Here is a 19811-nt window from a genome sequence, read left to right on the forward strand (position 1 = left end):
ATAGATACATCTGAAAAGTTGTGTGAATGAAGAATTGGAAACACAACATTCTAAGTCAGTTATCCATGCAGCAGGAGGCGTTTTGCACAGGTGACAGAACACCCCACAACCACTTACAACAGTACATAAACTCTTGTTCACAAACATTTTGGGATGATTAAAATCTTTCTGGGGTTCCAAATCTTTGTTGTAGTTTCAAATGTTTCATTTATTCAATAAAATTAGGCGATTTTGGGGCCAGTTTGGAATGAAATGCAGAAAATGACAACTGTGTGGTGAGGTGGAGGGACTCTCACATAGAGCAAGTTCATTTCATACAAGCATGAGAACTGCGCTAAACATCAGTCTCTGTTGTTTTTGTTTTTAGGTCCAAACATCTTTTGCTGTCCGTGACTTCAAATGTTGTTTTTATTTTGGGGACTCTGGTAGTTTGTCCTAAAGCTGAAGTGGTAGCATTCGGCTCTTTCTCCTCCTCTGATAATATTGAGTGGAGAACCATTTTCATAATATCGAGTGTCACGACCATTTTTTAATCATTATCATTTTATTTTGTTTAATCTCCACAATATTCTTTTAGCTATACTATGTTAGAATGTTCTTAATAGGAATACATGTTTTAAGCTAGCTTGTTTTGCGGATTTGTATTGTAACTTTACACATTAAGTGAAATTCAAAATGAAATAAGGTCCTGCTTTTCTCTTTTCACAGCATTTTGGGATTTGAGTTTCCAACCCGAGTGCAAATTTATAAACCAGAATGTGATCAAAATGCAGCTTTAACAGGGTTCTTGCACTTGTTAAAGGCTCAGGAATAAATCAGCAGGCTGCAGGCCGTTGTTACCGGAGAGTGGGCTTGTATAGAAAACAACAGGCATTAGTGTTTTAATGCATACAGTAAATCTGCTCACCCTCAGCCTCAGAATGAAGAAAGACTCTTAGACTGAAGAGATACAGCAAGGGAAACAAAAGAGATGCAGGGAAGGCAGATTTGTGGAATGCGGAGGATTTAAATAAAAGATAAAACAGAAAAGGTCGTCAATAAAGCCTCCGTAAACAGAGACGGAGAGTAGTTACTCATCCAGATCAAGTGTCATCCTGCTGCCTGATCTCCAGTCTTTAAAATGAGAGTAAACGGTTCAAAATTACACCCTGTTAACGTCTGAGTCCCTCGTGTGTAATCAGTGAGCTGCTCACTGGTCTTTGTACTGTTGTTTTAGCAGAACCAGGCAATTTATTTCAACAGGAAATCTAATTATTCTCCCTCTGATGGAAATTCAAGAACATGTTGCTGCTTTTAAAAAGGTGCAGCAGACAAAAGAGGTCATCATTCAACCAGATAATCCCTGAGAAAATAAAGGAAACTTGCTCACTTATCTTTTTCTACGATACTTTTCCTTTGAGCACCAGCGACTAATCTTGGTCTCCTCATGTGTCCGTTCTTCACTGATAAAAACAAGTTTCACACACTTGTTTGTTTGTTTGTTTACTCATTATTGCTCCAAAAAGGCCGTAAGTGAGGTGGAGATGCAAGAGCATCACCGTTTGTTGGACTGACTGTTGAGTGAACAGAAATATTACATCATAATTATTATTAAACATTTCAGAATTCAGCAAAGATTTAATGGGAGTTTGGTCAGAACTCGTTGCTGGACAGTATTCAGTATTTTTCAGAGTGTTTGTTGTTTTCTCCTTATTGATCTGCTGTCTTCTGACACAAGTTTACAGTTATGGAACTTCATTTACTTTATCAATTTTCTTACATTCTGGATTTATTGTTTTGCATATTTTTGATAATTACGTCTACTCTGACCTTCACCTTTCCATTGAACTCAATAATGCTGTGCCCTTCCTGAACTCTTAACACTGAACTTGTATTTAAAGACGTTTTTAGTAATTAGCCTTAGCCTTGAATTCAAATTCAATTCAAAGATACTTTATTAATCCCAGAGGGAAATTAGAGTTTCAGTACACACAATTCTGAGAGCAGACATACATAGATAAAGGCACACGACAAGAATTGGTGACTGTGGTCATTCGCAACCCGAGTCGCGCTACCTCAATAGAGATCAGAGAGGTTTACATGAGGATTGGGTCAGGTGGATGGAAAAAAATCCTTAGAAATCAAGTTTGTTTGATTAAAGCACTTCTTTCAGGTGGCTAATATTCACATTTCTTTCAGTAAAACATTCTTTATGTGCATTATTTGAGTCTTTATAAAGGGTTGTGCCAAAAGTACCGACCAGCACTTGAAGTCAAGTGAAAGGGACTGACTTCAGTTCATTAAGAATATTTTCATTTTCCATTTAAATAGATTCTGCAGCTGTGGCGTAATTTCTGTTAACCCTTTTCCAGACAAATGATCATGTTTTGTATCTAATGAGGACGTTCAAATGGAATAATAAACATTTAGCTATTATAATTTTATTTATTTTTGGTTCATGCATAATTTTTCATTGCGATTAAAACCTCATGTTTAATTTGAAATGCAGAAATACCATCCTAGGCATTAAATAACTATATAGCAGTAAGACCAACAATAACGAAGTCTAACCTGAAAGTAGGTTTTTTTCTGTATTTCTCTCTGAAAGAACTTTTAGCAAAAATCTCTCTACACACAAACTATCAAACCCACTTCAATGTTTACCTGAAGAGATTTGACAAGATCCTGGCAAAATTAGGTCTGCATTTCCATCGCCCTTCCACCACAAATCTAATTTAAGTGACAGCACTGGGCAAGCTGTGGTTTGTAATTAAACTGAAGGCTGGAATATAATTGGTATTTCCTTGCAAGACAAGCGTGCCATGTCTGAGCCGTCCAAAATGAGCAGGTGGATGGCCCCTGAAGTCATTTTCTGTTTTCGATTTCCTGAGAAAACGGTTTAAGGAAGTATTTGTTCTGTTTGTCTTTCTGTTTGTTGGTAAGTGGAATTATTTTCTCTTGGAGAAGTTGAGTCTGGTTGTGAGACTCTTCAGTCACTCTGCTAATTTAACCTCTCAAGCAAAAGCTCATCTGTGGTTTGGCTATAGGTTAGCATGCACGTCATCGCAGTCGCTGAGATAAGACGGCAAACTTATCTAGCTTCTGGACATGAAGATCACATGTTCTGGTTAACTTTTGTTGTTTTAAAAAGCCTTAAATGAAAACTGACACTGATATCAATAAGAGAAATCAGTTTGTCCGACAGAGACTAAAACACTGCTTGGTTCTGTTGTTGCTCAGCTGTCTTAAAATACAAAATGCATGGCTGCAAAGAAGAACAAGGGTTTTGAAATCTTTAGACATGCATGCACATACACTGTAAAATACATGGTGGGCTTCTATTTTTTATTTAAAATATCACATGTATGCCCTGCATTTATTCTCCAGGTCAACACGTTTTCAACAACTCAACCATACCTCTTGACCTTATGTTTAGAAATCTTATGGTATTGAAATATTTGTATGTAAAACCAATAAAACACTTCTCTATCCACTTCTGAATTATGATGATTTCAGTTAGAACTTAGCAGATGTTATGTGGTCTTCTGTGGCTCAAGGCTGCAGGTCATGGAGAGGAGAACTATAGGACTTTATCTGAAGGAAAAGCAGAAGAGCAGCCCCGTGGTGCGGATTAACTGGAAGGAAATCAAGGAGGACACAGCTTCTGGGACAAACAACTTTAACATGGATTGATTGCTGTGATGATGCTCTCAGTTCACATTGAACACTTTTTATTGCTATGGGTAAAAACATGGAGACCGAAGACAAACTGAGGCTAACATGCACAGATGGCTGGTCCACAGTGGCAACATGCACCTTTATGGTATGAGGAGACAACTTCAGGGGCAGGTTGAACAATAACCGTAATGATTCTTTAAAGTACATTTCTGTCCTTATTTCCTGCACTAGCTTCTGAAAGAAAATAGACGTGGAAACACTCAGATAAAAAAGCCTGTGAGATCTACTTCATATTGTAAAATTAGCAGTCATGGACTCAGCCATTTTGGCTCACCATGGGGGAAGGCTGTTGTCGGATGAGCGTCCAGGAGAGAGCAGAGCATGTTTCAGCTAGTAGAAGATAACTGATAGCAGCAGCTGCACAACAAAGGCAGAACTCCTTCAGGCTTGTGTTACTTGTGGAGATAAAATGTCTGCACTGCTAAACAAAGTGGTAGAGTTGCAATGCTGTCAGAAGCCAAATATTAGAATACCAGGATATAAAACTAAATCCCACCGTGTTCAGCTAACCTCTGCTCTGGCTAACTTCTACTTCCTGAAACAGATGCAGAGCTTTTTACCCACAGGGATCAGCTCACAAGCCATTTATTATTATTAGAGATCACTGCATATAGTTGAAAAAGAACAAGTGATTTTAGTCTTTAAAGATGTACCCTGCATGAATATTAAAAATAATACTACCCTTTCCAAAGTTGTCCCAAATTTCTTGGACTATGTGACTTGCAGAAACTCGATTGAAACCGATAAAGATGAAGATTGTGCAACTTAAGCAAAGAAAGAAAAACAACTTTAACATTTTCAGACATTTTGGAAACTTCAGTAAGAAGCTGCCTTTATTTCAAACCAAACACATTCATGAGATGGAGTTACTGACAGAAATAGGTTAGAAATGATTAGTTTGATTGTGTTTGGGCAGCTATATCGACACATTCCATCTCAAATCTACTGGATACCACCCTTCTTTAGTTTATGCAAGAAATATAATAAGTTATTCCATGCTTTTGTTTAGACATGAAAGTAATTTATTGTTTTTGTTTTTTTTTATAAATGTGAAAAAAAGCAACAAAAACCATGAACACAGTAAAACAAAAGCCTGCACAAAGATAATTCTTCTTTCTAGTGTGCATTTTTATCATTTGATATTTTTATACTCTCTGCTCCAGTTATTTGGGGCTAAATCGCTTCCAGGACTAAACCTGATCTCAGCAGGTGTTATTTTATTCTTCACTTCAAAGGAGAAGGAAACCAACTTGTTCTTCATTTGTGCATCTTGATGGATCTCGGATTTGGAAATGCACCAGCAACAGTTCTAAAATAAATCTTGTTTTTTTCTCAGTTTATTTTCCTCATCTACACTTATTATTGGCTTGTTTTTCAGCAAAACACACATTTTTCACACTTGTGTTAAAGCAGTCGACAGCAGTCAGTCAAATCAAGATAAAACAGTTGCTGTGATTAATTTAGTCTCCATCTTTGGCGATACAATGACAATAATTACTTTATTTTGAGAATATATATTTTCTGGCAAGGCTGGGGCTCCTTAAGTTTCTATACCACACTAGTTTACCGTCATAAACTCTTGTTTTGTACTTTAGTTTCTTCCTGCATATCATGTCTTTGACTTTCATCTCTAAATGAGTACACCCCCAGTTTTACACTGGAAGCATTTGCGACGTGAAACGGCAGGGGAACGCTTCACTCACAAACTTCAAAGCGGTCCATTTGACACCGGGAGAGTCTTGGCCACGGCACGGCTTCCTCGCTGGACTTGCGAGATCACAAGATGCCTCGAGACTCCAAAGGTCATGATTTGTTTAGGACATTTGCTATTAAACCAAAAAGAAGGAAATCCTGTTTGATATCGCTGTTGTCATTTATGATGTTGTTCCTCTCCACTGGATGAAAGCCGTGAAAAACACACCGCTGCACTTCTGGAACAATACTGGGAGTAAATAAGCTGTTGGGTCACACGTAAGCTACATGTATATGAAATTGCAGTACTTTTACTTAGAAAATTACCATGGATTTTACATTGAAACCGAGTGTGATTTCCTGTCTAGCCCTATGTTAAATGCAGAATCTATATTTAGTGGAGAGGCATGCCGCTTCTGGGACGCACGCACCTGCAAAATGCTGCGTCACGGCTGGTTTGAAACATTCTATAGACCATAATGAATTATATTTGAAGCAGCGACATTCTGCTACCATTCCGCGCCGCTGATGCTTTCAGTGTGAAACCGGGGTAATGCCACTTCCACATCATTAAATTTTACAAGTATTTCTTTTAATCCTATTAGTTTCTTGTTTGCAAATCCCCCGTGTGCTCTAGCTTCCTACTTTGGTGGCACTTTGCATTTTTGTTTCTTCTTTTGTACTTCCTGCAGTGGTTGGTGAGTGCTTCCGGTCGGTAACAAGATGTCGCCTGTGCTTGGCTTAGCCGCAGTCACCGGCCACTTTTTCAAACTTTTCTCCACTAAACTCCTCTTTTCTGCCTTGCTCCTGTCTGCGATCCTCTTCAGTAGTGTTCCTGCTACCATCTCCTATGATCGCCAGACTCTTTTGTCCTTCCGTTCCTTCACGATTGCCCAAGATGCACCGAGGACGTAGCTTCCTATTTGTTTACATGAGTGGCTTACTGGCCCAGAGCCAAATGATGATTCCTTTTTTCTTTTCCCCGTGTCCTGTCTGGCTGTGTAGCAAATAGAATTGATCTCTGAATGCTGGTGACAAGCCTTACAGATTTACTCTCAGGTGGAGCATCAAAGCATCTGCTTCAAATGTCACGCCTGATGCTTAAAACTTTATTGTAATTGTTGTTGAATGCTTTGTAATTCCGACCAGACACGGAGACAGAGGTGAAAGGGAAAGGAAGAGACAAAAGGTGGGGAGGGGGGTTCCACAAAAATAAACAATAATGAACAAGAGTCTGCTTCTAGACCTGCAGAAAGAGAGAGAAAAAAACAAACCAAAAATATGGGACACAACAACAATACAACAAGATCCAGTTATCACTGTGTCAACTTGATGAAGAAATATAAAATCAACATTGTTTAACTGAACAATCACACGATAATAAATCACAGTGCATTTAGTGCCAACCATAGCCTTAAGACATGTGTTGAACGTGCCCAAGTCCATACTTATGAGAGCACCATGTGAGCACCTGTGTGTGTACACGCGCTTGTTTATGTAAGGTTTCTCTGTAGGAGCGTCCAATAGAGAGTGTGAGGGGCCACAGATCTGCCCCCTAAAGATGTGCAGGAGACGGAGGGAGCTCCAAGTCCCAGAGATCCAGGAGCTGCCCCAGAGCACAGGAACTCCAGGGAGAATGCGACTAGAAACGCCCCTGCCCCCCTCAAGAGGCGCAGAGGATTGCCCCAGGGGGCGACAACCAGCAGCCGGCAGAGTCCCGGGAGTTATCGGCGGCAAATGGCCTGTATTTGATGTAGTGAGCCCACAGGCCCGCCCGCAGCCTCCCATCCCCATGCCGGCTGAGCCCGGGATCCAGCGACCCAGGACCCAGGGGCAACCACCCTCGCCGGGGACCCAGCAGAGCCCAGGGACCCAGACCCCACCAGGCAGCCACCGGGATTGGTCAGGCAGACGCCAAAAATCTTAAACCCCCTGACCCGGGAGCCACGACCCAGGCAGACCAAGGCACCGCACTCCACACCAGGTGTGGCAGGGAGAGGGGGGACGAAGATCTATATCATCAAAGGAACTCCCAGGAGAAGGGAGGAGTCAAAGGCCCCACCTGACATATACAGTCATACACAAACACATTCACACACTCCCCCCATGCTCACACATGCACATACAACCAAAGACTTACAAATATGCACGCCGGGCACCCACTCATGCTCCCCATACACACCCTATTCACTTTGGTACCGCAACTGCTGTGCATGGGGTGCAACCATTACCAGTTCCCAGATTTCGACCCTTTCTGCTGGGGGTGCTGATGAGCAGGCTCCCCAGCCCAACACTGAGCACAGCAACCTACCACCCCAGACCCCAACCGGATGGCCGGATCTCCCTCCTAGCCTCCAGCCGCAGGAAGCCAAGTGACAACAGTGGTGTGCTAAGACCCCTAGTCTCCCTCCGCCTGCCCCAATATGGTGTTAGTGAGTGCTGATGAGGTGTATTCCATGGCTGTGGTGATCGGGCAGTGCAGGCATCATCTGGCCTATGCCAGCTGATGCCACCACACCACCCCACTTGCACTCGCAGCCCTCAGGGTCTAAGTGTATTTTAAAATTGGAAGTGGGCACTGGCACTGGCTGAGAAATCCCCCAGCCAACTGCTGTTGAATGTGCTCACTCCCAAGGCCCTAAAGCCAGGTGTACACTGTGCGACTTTTTCACTTTTTTGAGCCAATTTTCCACTTGAGCGAGAATTCACAAGATTGGGGTGAGTTGTGTATGAACTGCTATTTTCAGCACATTTTTAGGTCCGGCGTGTTGCTACCAGACGTACAGTGTGAGCAGTCAGGTCGCATCCGAGAACTGGGTCGTACAGTGTGAGCACATGGCTCCTGAGATCTGCCCTGCGAGGAAGTCGTACAGTTTGAGCTGAAGCGGAGTGCTACGAGTGAAAAAGTCGCACAGTGTCCGCCTAGCTTAAGTGTGTGTTTGCGTGGAATGTCATTGGTGGAAGTGTTTAAGGTGCAAATAAAATTGGGGGCAGGTTGCCACAGGAATGCGGAAATGGGATCCATACCCGCACTGCCTGACTTGTCCATCCCCCAAGGTCCTATGTGCATGTTTGCGGTGAGGATGTGAGGGAGCAGGAGGAGAGAAATGTGTGGGGATGGGGAGGAATGGCTGGTTGGGCTTAGCCATCCAGGGAGCTAGCTCCCCCACTGGCCTCAATAGGCACCTCTGTTGTCAAAATGCCACCCAGGGCATGGAGACCGCAGCCAATTCTGCCAGGGCCCAAAGCAGCAGCATCACAGAGCCTCACGGAGTCCGAGGGCACCAACCCAGCCCCAACCCAGCAGAATATCCCTGCATTTGCACAACTTCCAGATGACATCTTTCAGTTCTTTTTAAAACACAGAAAAGGTTTATTTACCTGCAACGTTTCATTTGCAGCTGCAAACTTCATCAGGTTAACGCCGATGGTGGCGTCACTTCCTTCGTTTATCCGCGGGCAGCAGAGGACGTTGTCGCCCTCTGCTGCCCGCTCTTCCCTCTCCAATTATGCAGTCCCATGTGCGATCCAACGAGTAAACTCCATCGTCCCTGTTCATGGGCTCACATCCACGTCTCCTTATCTCTATGGCTTCTTTTATCCACCTTTTGTATTTCTGTTGTTTGGTGTTTATGATCCTTGTGTTGTCCCAGTCCATCATATGGTTTTCTCTTGTGCAGTGATCTGTTACGGCTGACTTCTTTATTGTGCTTTCTGCTTCCTTTTGCTGCTCTTGTGTGTTTTCGTTTTGCCTCCTTCTCGCAGTCCTTTCTATGTTCTATTGTTCGTGTGTTGAGTTGGCGTCCGGTTTCTCCTATGTATGTTTTATTGCAGAGTTTGCATGGGATTTCGTAAACGACTCCACATTTAAGTCCAGCTGGAACATTGTCTTTTGGGTGTACTAGTCTGTTTCTAACTGCTGTTTATGGTGTTGTTGGTGTGTTTATGTTGTGTTTTTTCCTTGTTGCTCTTATTTTTTCTGTTATGCCTTTGATGTATGGTAGGGTTATCACTGGTTTTGGTTCTTGTCTTTCTGGTTCTTTGCTTTTGTTGTTTTTTCCTTTCTGTTGTTGTTTGTTGTTTTCCTTTGTTTATTGCCCATGGCGGGTATCCGCAGGTCTTTAAAGCGTGTTGTATGTGTTTGTCCTCTTGTTTACGGTCTCTCTCTTCTGTTATCATGTTTGCTCGGTGATATAATGTTCTGATTACTGACATTTTGTGTATGGTGGGGTGTTCTGATGTCCATAATAGATATTGGTCTGTGTGTGTTGGTTTCCTGTATGTGTTTATGTTTAGGGTCCCGTCGGTCTGCCTGCTTATGTTCATATCCATAAATGCTATGCTGCCTTCTGTTTCTGACTCATATGTGAACTTTATGTTACCTGTGTCGTCAATGTTATTCAAGTGTTGTGTTAGTGTTTCTGTTTGTCCTTCTGGTATGATTTCCAGTATGTCGTCTACGTAGCATTTCCATAATTTTATTTTACAGTTTGGGGGGGCAGTGGCTATGGCTTTCTGCTCTAGGTCTTCCATGAAAAACTGGCACAGGGTGGCTGATAACGGGTTACCCATGGCGAAGCCTTCCAGTTGTTTGTATATTGTGTTGTCGTATGTGAAGTAAGTGGAGTTAGCTACCAGTCCTATCAGTTGTGCTATGTCATCTGCTGTGAGGTTTGTTCTTTTGTGTAAAGTCTTGTCCTGTCTGATTCTGTTAACAACTATGTCTATGGTTTTTTGAGTTGGTGTTTTTGTGAACAGGGATGTGACGTCATGTGAGATGAGTACGTTGTTATCTTGTATTGTAATCTTCTTTAGTTCTTTTGTCAGTTCTATACTATTTTTGCAGTGTTGATCTGTGTTACCTAATAACGGGCTGATGATTTTGCTGATTTCTCTTGCCATGTTGTATGTTGGTGTACCTATAATGTCTACTATTGGTCTAAGTGGGGTGTTTTGTTATCCGCTGATAAACGAAGGAAGTGTCACCACCATCGGCGTCAGCCTGATGATGTTTGCAGCCGCAAACAAAACGTTGCAGGTAAATAAACCTTTTCTGTGTTTTAAAAAGAAACGATAGATGGAATTTGAAACTAAATACAGCAAGAAAACACCAAAGAAACATCCAGATTATATAAGACATAGGACATCCAGGTAAGGTTGGGTCCTCCCCCTCCCCTGTGGTGGGACAGCAGAGGAGCCAAGGTCTACCTGAGGACCAGTGGCGGCTGGTGAAAAATATTTTTGGTGGGGCTGTGCTATTTTCTATTTTTAAACAAACTTGTGCTTTCTGAGCTTTGTGCACAACTTCACTATTTCCTGAATTAAGCACAGCTCTTTTATTTCCTGTCTTACATCATTGGACAAACTGATTAATCCAGGTGTGTCTGACTATTGGCACGCTGCCTTGCGGACCAAGGTTGAAAAATACTGCATTAAATTGCACATAAAATAACACGACCATAAATGGTAAATAGGCAATGCAAGAGGCAGGTAACAAAAACATTTTGTTTAATTTCAACATTTGAGTGAACACCAAAAATTATGAGCAGGTCACTGTTACAGTAATGGTAGTAAACACTACTTAGACAAAATGCAAGAAATTTACACTGTTTAATATTTCTGGAGTGTTGTGCCAAGGTCAACTTTATACAAAGATCAAGTGGATGCATTTGTGTGTGTGTGTGTGTGTGTGATACCTCATTTGTACAGAAATTTTTCTCTTCTGTCCTTCTGAGTGGCAAAGCTCTCGATTAGCTTTTTATTAAAGTCAGGAATGTTTGTGACAAGCTTTTTTTCCATGGAGAGCATGGCAAGAGCATTCAGCCCATCCTGTCATGGTGTTCCTCAAGGAAAGTCTTAATCCTCTTTAAAGTAGAAAAGCACCTTTCTGATTCGGCTGTGGTCATGGGTGTGGTGACAAGAATCTTCAAAAGAGTGACAGTCTCTGTGGTGTCACAAACCTGTCATATGATAAATAAAAAACAACAGATAAGTACATAGGAAACACTTTCATAGGAAATAATGGCATCATATCCTCTTACAAATGTCATATTTCCCAGTTTTTGGGAAAATAAAACATTTCAGATTCTCAATGAGATGTTTTTACTTCAAATGTAAAAACATCTCATTGAGAATCAGAAATGTTTTATTGTCCTGTAACGTGAGGAAATATGGGTTTTCTGTCACAAAGGTGGTGTTGGACTAAGCTGTGTCAAAGCTGGGTCGCTGAGAACTTTCACCCACAGATTAAGACCTGAACGCCAGCGAGTCTGGGAGGAAACCATAACATCTGCCACCTGCAGTCTACCAGAAGAAGGAGTTCTCATGGACAAGTAGTCATAACAAGTCAAAACATAAAGTTTAAACTTCCTTTTCTTGTTTTGAATGTTAAAAGTTTAATCATCAATTTGCTCATTATAAATGTGTTTAATCAAATGAACGATTCTTATGCTTTGGGTAATTATAATGGTTTAATGAAGCCATTCTTAAATAATGTTGAGGATGTTTGTTGCTGACCTTCACACACACTCGAGCACACAAACATTCACACACACCCACACACAGATTCCCACAGTAAACTCCAAAACACATTTGCTGACGCACACGTTTGCTTTGAGAAGAGAAAGGTTTTTGGTAAGTTTCAGTCTTATGATTTCAGTTCGTGCTTGACAACGAAAGAGAGAGGACGTGTGAACAACCGCTAACGGGGGCACGGAGCCCATTGGCTCAACCCCCCCCCCATCACGCCGTTTCTGCCAAGCCAGGCAGAATAGCTGAATCGCAACTTCTAACGCAGACTCATTACCGAGTCCTTTGATTTCTGAGTGAACTTAACTTAATAAAGCGCATCGACAAAACGCTTTACCATCAACGTGTACCGAGGGCAACTCTGGACCGGTTCGCGGCGCATCTTTGTCTTCTTTGCCAGCCAAGGTGCCCTGGATGAAACATCCTAAGGTGACGTCCCGGGTCCAACAGAGGGTCCGATTTTCGGTGAGGCAAAACACGACAGATAGCGTTTTGATGCATCCTTTCCAACTAAACCTAAGTTTATTCAAACCATCACTTTTCACTCAGACACCTGTTTCTTCCTGAAGCAAAATCAGATGCACACACGCATTCATCTCACCTCATGTTCAATTCCCACGACACTTTGCACACGCACGCATCCATAACCACATCATATTACTCTCAATCTTCATTCACCAACAGAAGGTCTATTTGAGCAAGAACAGCATATCAACTGTTAAAGATTGTCCCACAAAGTTGCCAATGTGATTGTTATTTCCTGTTTGTCAATTTTCAAAATCATTAGTTTAATTTGAAGAATTAAAACTTTTAATTGTCAAACTGGTTTCCTCATTGAACTGAAACACAGACACACAGATATTATCGTCAGTTTATCGATGAAAACAACCTTTGAGTCTTCTTAACAATATAACTGAGTAAAGACAGTTTCTCCTTACAATATAACTGAGCCAGTCAATTTTTTTCTTTACAAATATGGCTGAGCCAGCCAAATTTCTTTACAGTCCCAAAAGCTGGGAAATTTGTTTGCTGCAGCAGAAGTGTAACAAGTAAAATGGAATCAGATTGATGTACTGTATGTACAAATTTACATACACATTTACATGATTAAATATGTATAATAAGTATGTGTGTTGAAATGAGTTTTTACAGTTATTGCACATTAAACAATGTACATGTTATTAAACAAATGTCCCGGTTTGTGGGACAACCAAGGATTTCTGATTCTGATTGTCTTGTTCACAGAAATGTAATGTACAGCTTACCTCTGCACCCAGCTGCTGTTGTTCTCCCTGTCCAAACGTCCTCCGTTTCCCTCGTCAAGCTGCATGGCAACGTTAGCTCTGCCTAGCATGGCTAGCTTCACCGTGTTGTCCATGTGTGACCGGGATGACTCGTGAGCTCCAGTGGTCAAGACTGTCGAGCTTAACCCGAACATAAACGAACAGCCTTGGGCGGTAGCTCTATCGCCCTTCGGGCTTCCGAATCGACGACGCTGATTGGATGCATTCCCATTCCTATGAGTTTGATATTCTTGTCAGCAATTGGCTGGCTGCTTCACTGCCGTTTGGGCGATCTTTCTGTCGCCTCCACCGCTCGGCAGGGAGCTTCTCACCAATGATATAGATATATATATATGATTTGTTTTTGTTACAAAACACACAATTAACTTAGAATATGTGATTATTGTAAATTTTATTTATTTATTTTTTTAAATAAAAATTAAAAACACTGGGGAAAACTGGGGGGCGGCGCCCTATCGCCCTCTAGTGGCCAGCCGCCACTGCTGAGGACCCTGAACCCGAGCCAGGCACTGCTGCATGTTCCTGCCTTCTTCCCGGCAGCATACATCTCAGGACCCGACCCCCAAGGCTCCGCCCAGATCCCCGCACGGGGCCGGCCACCCCCACACCGTGCTAATTTACGTCCACTAACTCCTGCTATTTCTGTAGTTTCTGATTCCTCCACCTCACTCAGCATGGCTCTATTAAATACCCGCTCTGTTAACAATAAGTCCTTCCTGCTCAATGACTTAATTATCTCTAAAAACCTGGATTTTCTGTTTCTGACTGAAGTTTGGCAGCAAACATCTGATCATTCTGGTCTGATTGAACTCTGCCCGAGTGGTTATTCTTTTCTTAGCCAGCCCCGGGGTTCTGGTCGTGGTGGAGGCCTAGCTGTTGTTTTCAGAGACCATCTTCCATGTAGCTCTACAACCTCTGGTCACTTTGTTTCCTTTGAACTGCAGCTGATTAAAGTCGGGCGTAAGAACCCGTTCTACTGTGCTGTGGTCTATCGTCCACCTGGTCCAAACGGTTCTTTCCTTCAGGAGTTTAGTGACTTTCTATCTTCCACTGTGAAGCTGTCCAGACTGGTGATTGTTGGTGACTTTAACATCCATGTTGATGATCCCTCTCATCACTTTGCCATCAATTTCTCCAGCCTTATGGTCTCCTTCGGCTTTACCCAGCATGTTTCTGGCCCCACACACACCATGGGGCACACTCTAGACCTTGTTTTTATCCTGGGTCTAAATGCTGACAGTGTTTGTCCTGAGGACGTTTATATTTCAGATCACCATTGCATTTTTTTTAACTTGTCAGTTTCTGCGTCCCCACCTCCTGCTCGCCGTATGGTTAGTTCTCGTTTTCTTAATGAGAGCACAGCTTGCAATTTTTCTGCTGCTTTTGATCCACCCTGTTCTTCTGATAACGACCCAGATTCCTTAACTTCTCAGTTTAACGAGCACTGCCTCTCTGTTCTGGACAACATCTGTCCTGTCAGAACCAGATCAGTTCCTGCAGTGAACCCTACTCCCTGGTTTCATGACAGCCTGAAGCGCCAATGCAGGAAAATTGAGCGTTTGTGGAAGAAAACCCATCTCCACGTCCATCTGCTGCACCTAAAGGATCTTCTGACATCCTTTAACTCTGCAGTCAGAGACGCCAGGGTTTCCTATTTCTCCAACCTGGTGTCCCAGAGCAAAGGGAACCCCAAGGTGCTGTTTAACACCATCAGCAGCATCGTCTCTCCTGCCTCTCCTACAGCCTCCATCCACTCTGTTGCAGACTGTGAGCACTTTCTGTCTTTCTTTGTGGACAAAGTCAATAAGGTTAGATCTAGCATCTCTCCTTCAGCCTTATCGCTGCCTCTCCCGACTCCAACCAGGCCCATCATCCTAGATAGCTTTGCTCCTGTTTCTTTGCCTGAGTTAACCAAACTAGTTAACTCTATGAAGACCTCTGCATGCCCCCTCCACATCTTACCCTCATCTTTGTTTAAAAGTGCTTTTCAGTCCATCGGTCCCAGCGTGCTCTCTATAATTAATGCTTCTCTGGTCTCTGGTCAGGTCCCTGCTTACTTTAAGAATGCTGTAATCCACCCGCTTCTTAAAAAACCGAGTCTCGACCCCTCTCTCCATAGCAGCTTCAGACCCATCTCTAAACTTCCGTTCATCTCCAAGATCTTGGAAAAGGTTGTGGCTAAACAACTCACAGCTGCTCTTGATGGACATAACATCTATGATAGCTTCCAGTCAGGTTTTCGTAGAGCTCATTCTACTGAAACAGCTCTTCTTAGGGTCTCTAATGACCTTCTGACTCACAGTGATGCAGGGGACTGTTCTGTTCTGGTCCTGCTGGACCTGACTGCAGCCTTTGACACTGTTGACCATCACCTGCTACTGGAGAGGCTGAGAGACTGGGTAGGCCTATCAGGATCTGCTCTGGAGTGGTTTTCCTCTTATCTTTCTGAGCGCTCCTTTTCTGTGGCCGTCTCCAAGTTTAGGTCTTCCACCACCTCCCTTACCCATGGTGTCCCACAAGGTTCTGTGCTGGGGCCTTTGCTCTTCCTCCTCTACCTGCTGCCTCTTCAGCACATCCTGAGCTCCTTCAAAGGAATCTCCTACCATCTTTATGCAGATGACATCCAACTGTACATCTCCTTTAAGCCCCATGAGATGTCTAAGCTGCAGCTGTTACACACCTGCTTAGACTCTATCAAAACCTGGATGGTGGGAGCTTTCTTCAGCTGAATGAAGATAAGACTGAGATCCTCATCTGTGCCCCAGAAAAGCTGGTTCCCAAAGTCAGAGACTCTCTTGGTCAGCTTGCTTCTAACACCAAACCTTCAGTCAGGAATCTTGGCGTGACCTTTGACCTAGCTCTCACCCTGGACTCCCATGTTTATGTTTATGTATTTAGCAGATGCTTTTGTCCAAAGCGACTTACAAGTGAGCCCTTAAGGCTAACAACAACAATAACAACAACAAACTGACATCAATCATGGAGAGGAGGGAACAAGGAGTGGACAGTAGAGAGGGGGGATGGGTGCAGGGAGGGTGCTAGTTAAGAAGATGCTCTCTGAAGAGCAGGGTCTTCAGGAGTTTCTTGAAAATTGAAAAGGAAGCCCCTGTTCTGGTAGTGCTTGGTAGGTCATTCCACATTTGTGAAACGATGCATGCCAGTCAGTTCTCTTGTTGGCTCTTCCTTCTTCCATCTCAGGAACATTGCTAAGCTGAGTCCCATTCTGTCCCGCTCTGAACTTGAGACAGTTCTCCACACCTTCATCTCCTCACGCTTAGACTACTGTAACTCTCTTTTCACGTGTCTGAGCAGAACCTCCCTGAACCGTCTACAGGTGGTTCAGAACGCCTGTGCTCGGCTTCTGACCAAGTCCTCCAAACACACCCACATCACCCCGCTTCTCCTCCAGCTTCACTGGCTGCCAGTCAACTTCAGGGTTCATTTCAAGATCCTGGTTCTGGTCTATAGGGCCTTACATGGACAAGCACCATCTTACATTGGTGATCTTCTTAGTCCCTACACCCCCAGCAGGTCCCTGAGGTCCAGTGATCTAAGCCTACTGGTTGTGCAGCACCAGGCTAAAGGTCAAAGGTGACAGGTCATCTGCTGCTGTGGCCCCCAGACTCTGGACCTCTCTCCCCCTGAGCCTGAGATCAGTGGACTCAGTGGTCTCCTTTAAAAAGCAGCTGAAGACTCACTTGTTCAAGCTGGCTTTTGTATGACCTTCTTCACCACTCTCTCTTTATTCTGCTCTCCCCACCTATTCCACCTTCCTCAGGATCCATCTGGGACTTAATTTTGGGGGGGGGACGGGTGGGACATGTCCCCCCCCCACTTTTTCAAAAGGCAGTTTTGGTCCCCTGCACTTTTTTCCGTCCAAAAACAATGTTACGCTCCATTAAATGGATTTGGTTGAGCACTAGGACCGAAACGGAAACCGGTTTACTATTAGACCCGCCCAAAAGCTAATCTATTGGCTCTGCTGATACTTGCTAACGTATTATTGGCTGTTGCTGCTGTCACTCATGTTGTAAACAGAACATGCTCACGTTGTTTTGCTAGTTTGGAGCCGCTAGGGAACACCGGTACTGAGTCACATCGTCAACTAGACGCTGTGTAATATCAGCTCAGCTCAGCTTCCATTACATAACATTTGAATAAGTGTTCATTTGTGAGTCTTTGGTAGTTAGGCACAGCCAGGAGGCAGCATGTCAAGAAAACGAAAAGTGGATATAAGAGACTTCTTTCAAAGTCAAAACGTAAGTTGGAACATGTGACAGACCTGCATTAAGCTCAGACTCACCTCCTCCTTCACAAACATACTCAAAACTAACTTTTACAAACTCATCTCCTCCACATAACTGACTCCTCAGACACAATTTATTCGTATTATTATAATTATTTTTTTATTATTATTACTATTATCATCATAATTATTATTACTAGTAGTAGTAGTAGTAGAAGTGTAACTTCAAAACTTTTATCATTTAACTTTATTGTAAACTTATCTATTGCAATGTATATGTTCACATTAAAAAGCTCTGAAAAATGAACAGTATCATCATCGTCAACAGATTTTTTTAAGCTTAATGTCAAAGATGTACACTTTTCATTAGATTTATCTTATTTTTTCCATTTATTTTTTGTGTGTTGAAATGCAACAACTGTTTAAACACTTTTAAGGGAAAAAACATATTTAATATGTTTTTATACACTCAAATGTTAGGGTGATGATCATGTGTAAAACATTATTTCAGCATGTCCTCTAACACAGCAAATGAACAAATGGCCAGATCTCAGGACCGTTTATGTATAAATAATTTTTATACTTTTGACTAGGCCTGGGAAAGTAACACATTTTGCTGGACGATATTTTGTCCAACAAATTGTTGATGATAAACGATATCATTGTCAACATTATCTAGACTAAAATAACCACTAATATAATGTTAATATATCATAATAATGCAAGTACACCCTTTAAAATGCAACAAATAAACCTTCATTTAACATTGAAATATCCAGAACCAGAACTTCTAAATGAATAAAAATAACAAACAAAAATTAAATAAAAAAGGAATCTCACTCCCTGTTAGAAAATGTTGCACCAAAAACAATAAAAAAGACCCCAAACAATAAATACAATGGCCTATCCATTGTCAACAGCCAAAACTGCACTTCAATAATGATAATAAATAAAAATAATAATAGTTGTACATTTTTTAACTTTGATATATATATATATATATATTGAGGATGGAAAAATTATTGAGATGGGCACGTGACGTGTCAAGGGGTCTTTACATAACACCCCCCACCCCAAATCCGCACAAGCCTGCTGTGTCCCCCCCACTTCTGAAATCAAAATTTCGTCCCTGGGATCCATTTATTTCCCTCTTTCCTACTCACTCTCTCTCTCTTTCTTAACATTTTGTTTTTTAATCACAATTGTTTATTTTTTGCTCATTCTAAATATATTTTAACCATTTTCTAAATTATTTTTTATATTTTTACATTTTTTTGTTTTTGTGAAGCGCCTCGTGATTTTTATCTTGAGAGGTGCTATAGAAATGATATTTTCTTCTTCTTCTTGTTGTTTATATTTATTTCTGTATTGACAGAGTAAACCTTAGACAGGTTCATCATGGGGCCATGTGTGTAAGTATACACATTTAACTTGCATAACACTTGGAGATAACCCACACATCATGCAAACCTCACACAGAAAAGTCTGTTATTAAATAGCAAAAATATGCAAATTATCTCCTATTTTCATTTGACCTTTTAACCTCAGGTAAAATGCCCACTGTTTTATCCAATTTAAAAAAACACATTTCTCAAAAGGATATTGGCAAAACGAATGTGTGTCACATGAAATGCTGCTGGAATACAGCACTGTATTATTTATGGCATGGGCATATCAGTTTTATCCACAGTAATTCCCATTTTAAATATTCATCACGGCAAAGGAAAAAGCTATTTTGGGTAACTATTGAAGCTCATCCTTTTTTTTGTGCAGAATTGAAATAATACTTTTTGTCCCAGTGAATTAAAAAAACTAAATTTCTTTGCCCAGAATTATCATTGAATATAATAAATTAAATGAACAAAAAAAGCATCAAGAGCTCAAAATGAACCATGAATGTGTGTGTATTTCTTTCTATCTATCTCTATCTATCTATATCTATCTATCTATATCTATCTATCTCTCTATCTATCTATCTATATATTGCAAATATATATATTCTTCTACATCCATGAGCATTTCTTCAGTAAATAAATGAAAATCAAATAAATTTTTTGACACATGAACCTTAGGATTACCACAAGACCGTCTCAAATGATAGTCTTCAAATGCAGAAAATCTGTTTAGAGGTAATCTCAAGAGGAAGTCAAGCGTATTTCATGATTTTTGCCAAAGATCCAAATCATCACATCAAACAACTGTGAACTGGGAGCATTTTCCTTTCATGGAAACGTCTGACTCTTATCTGTGTTACTGGGTAAAATGTCTGACAAATATTTATGAAAATGATTGAAACATACGTATTTTATTCCTTATTTTTTGAG

This window comes from Nothobranchius furzeri, chromosome 14, assembly GCF_043380555.1.
Source record: "Nothobranchius furzeri strain GRZ-AD chromosome 14, NfurGRZ-RIMD1, whole genome shotgun sequence".
NCBI classification, from domain to species: domain Eukaryota; kingdom Metazoa; phylum Chordata; class Actinopteri; order Cyprinodontiformes; family Nothobranchiidae; genus Nothobranchius; species Nothobranchius furzeri.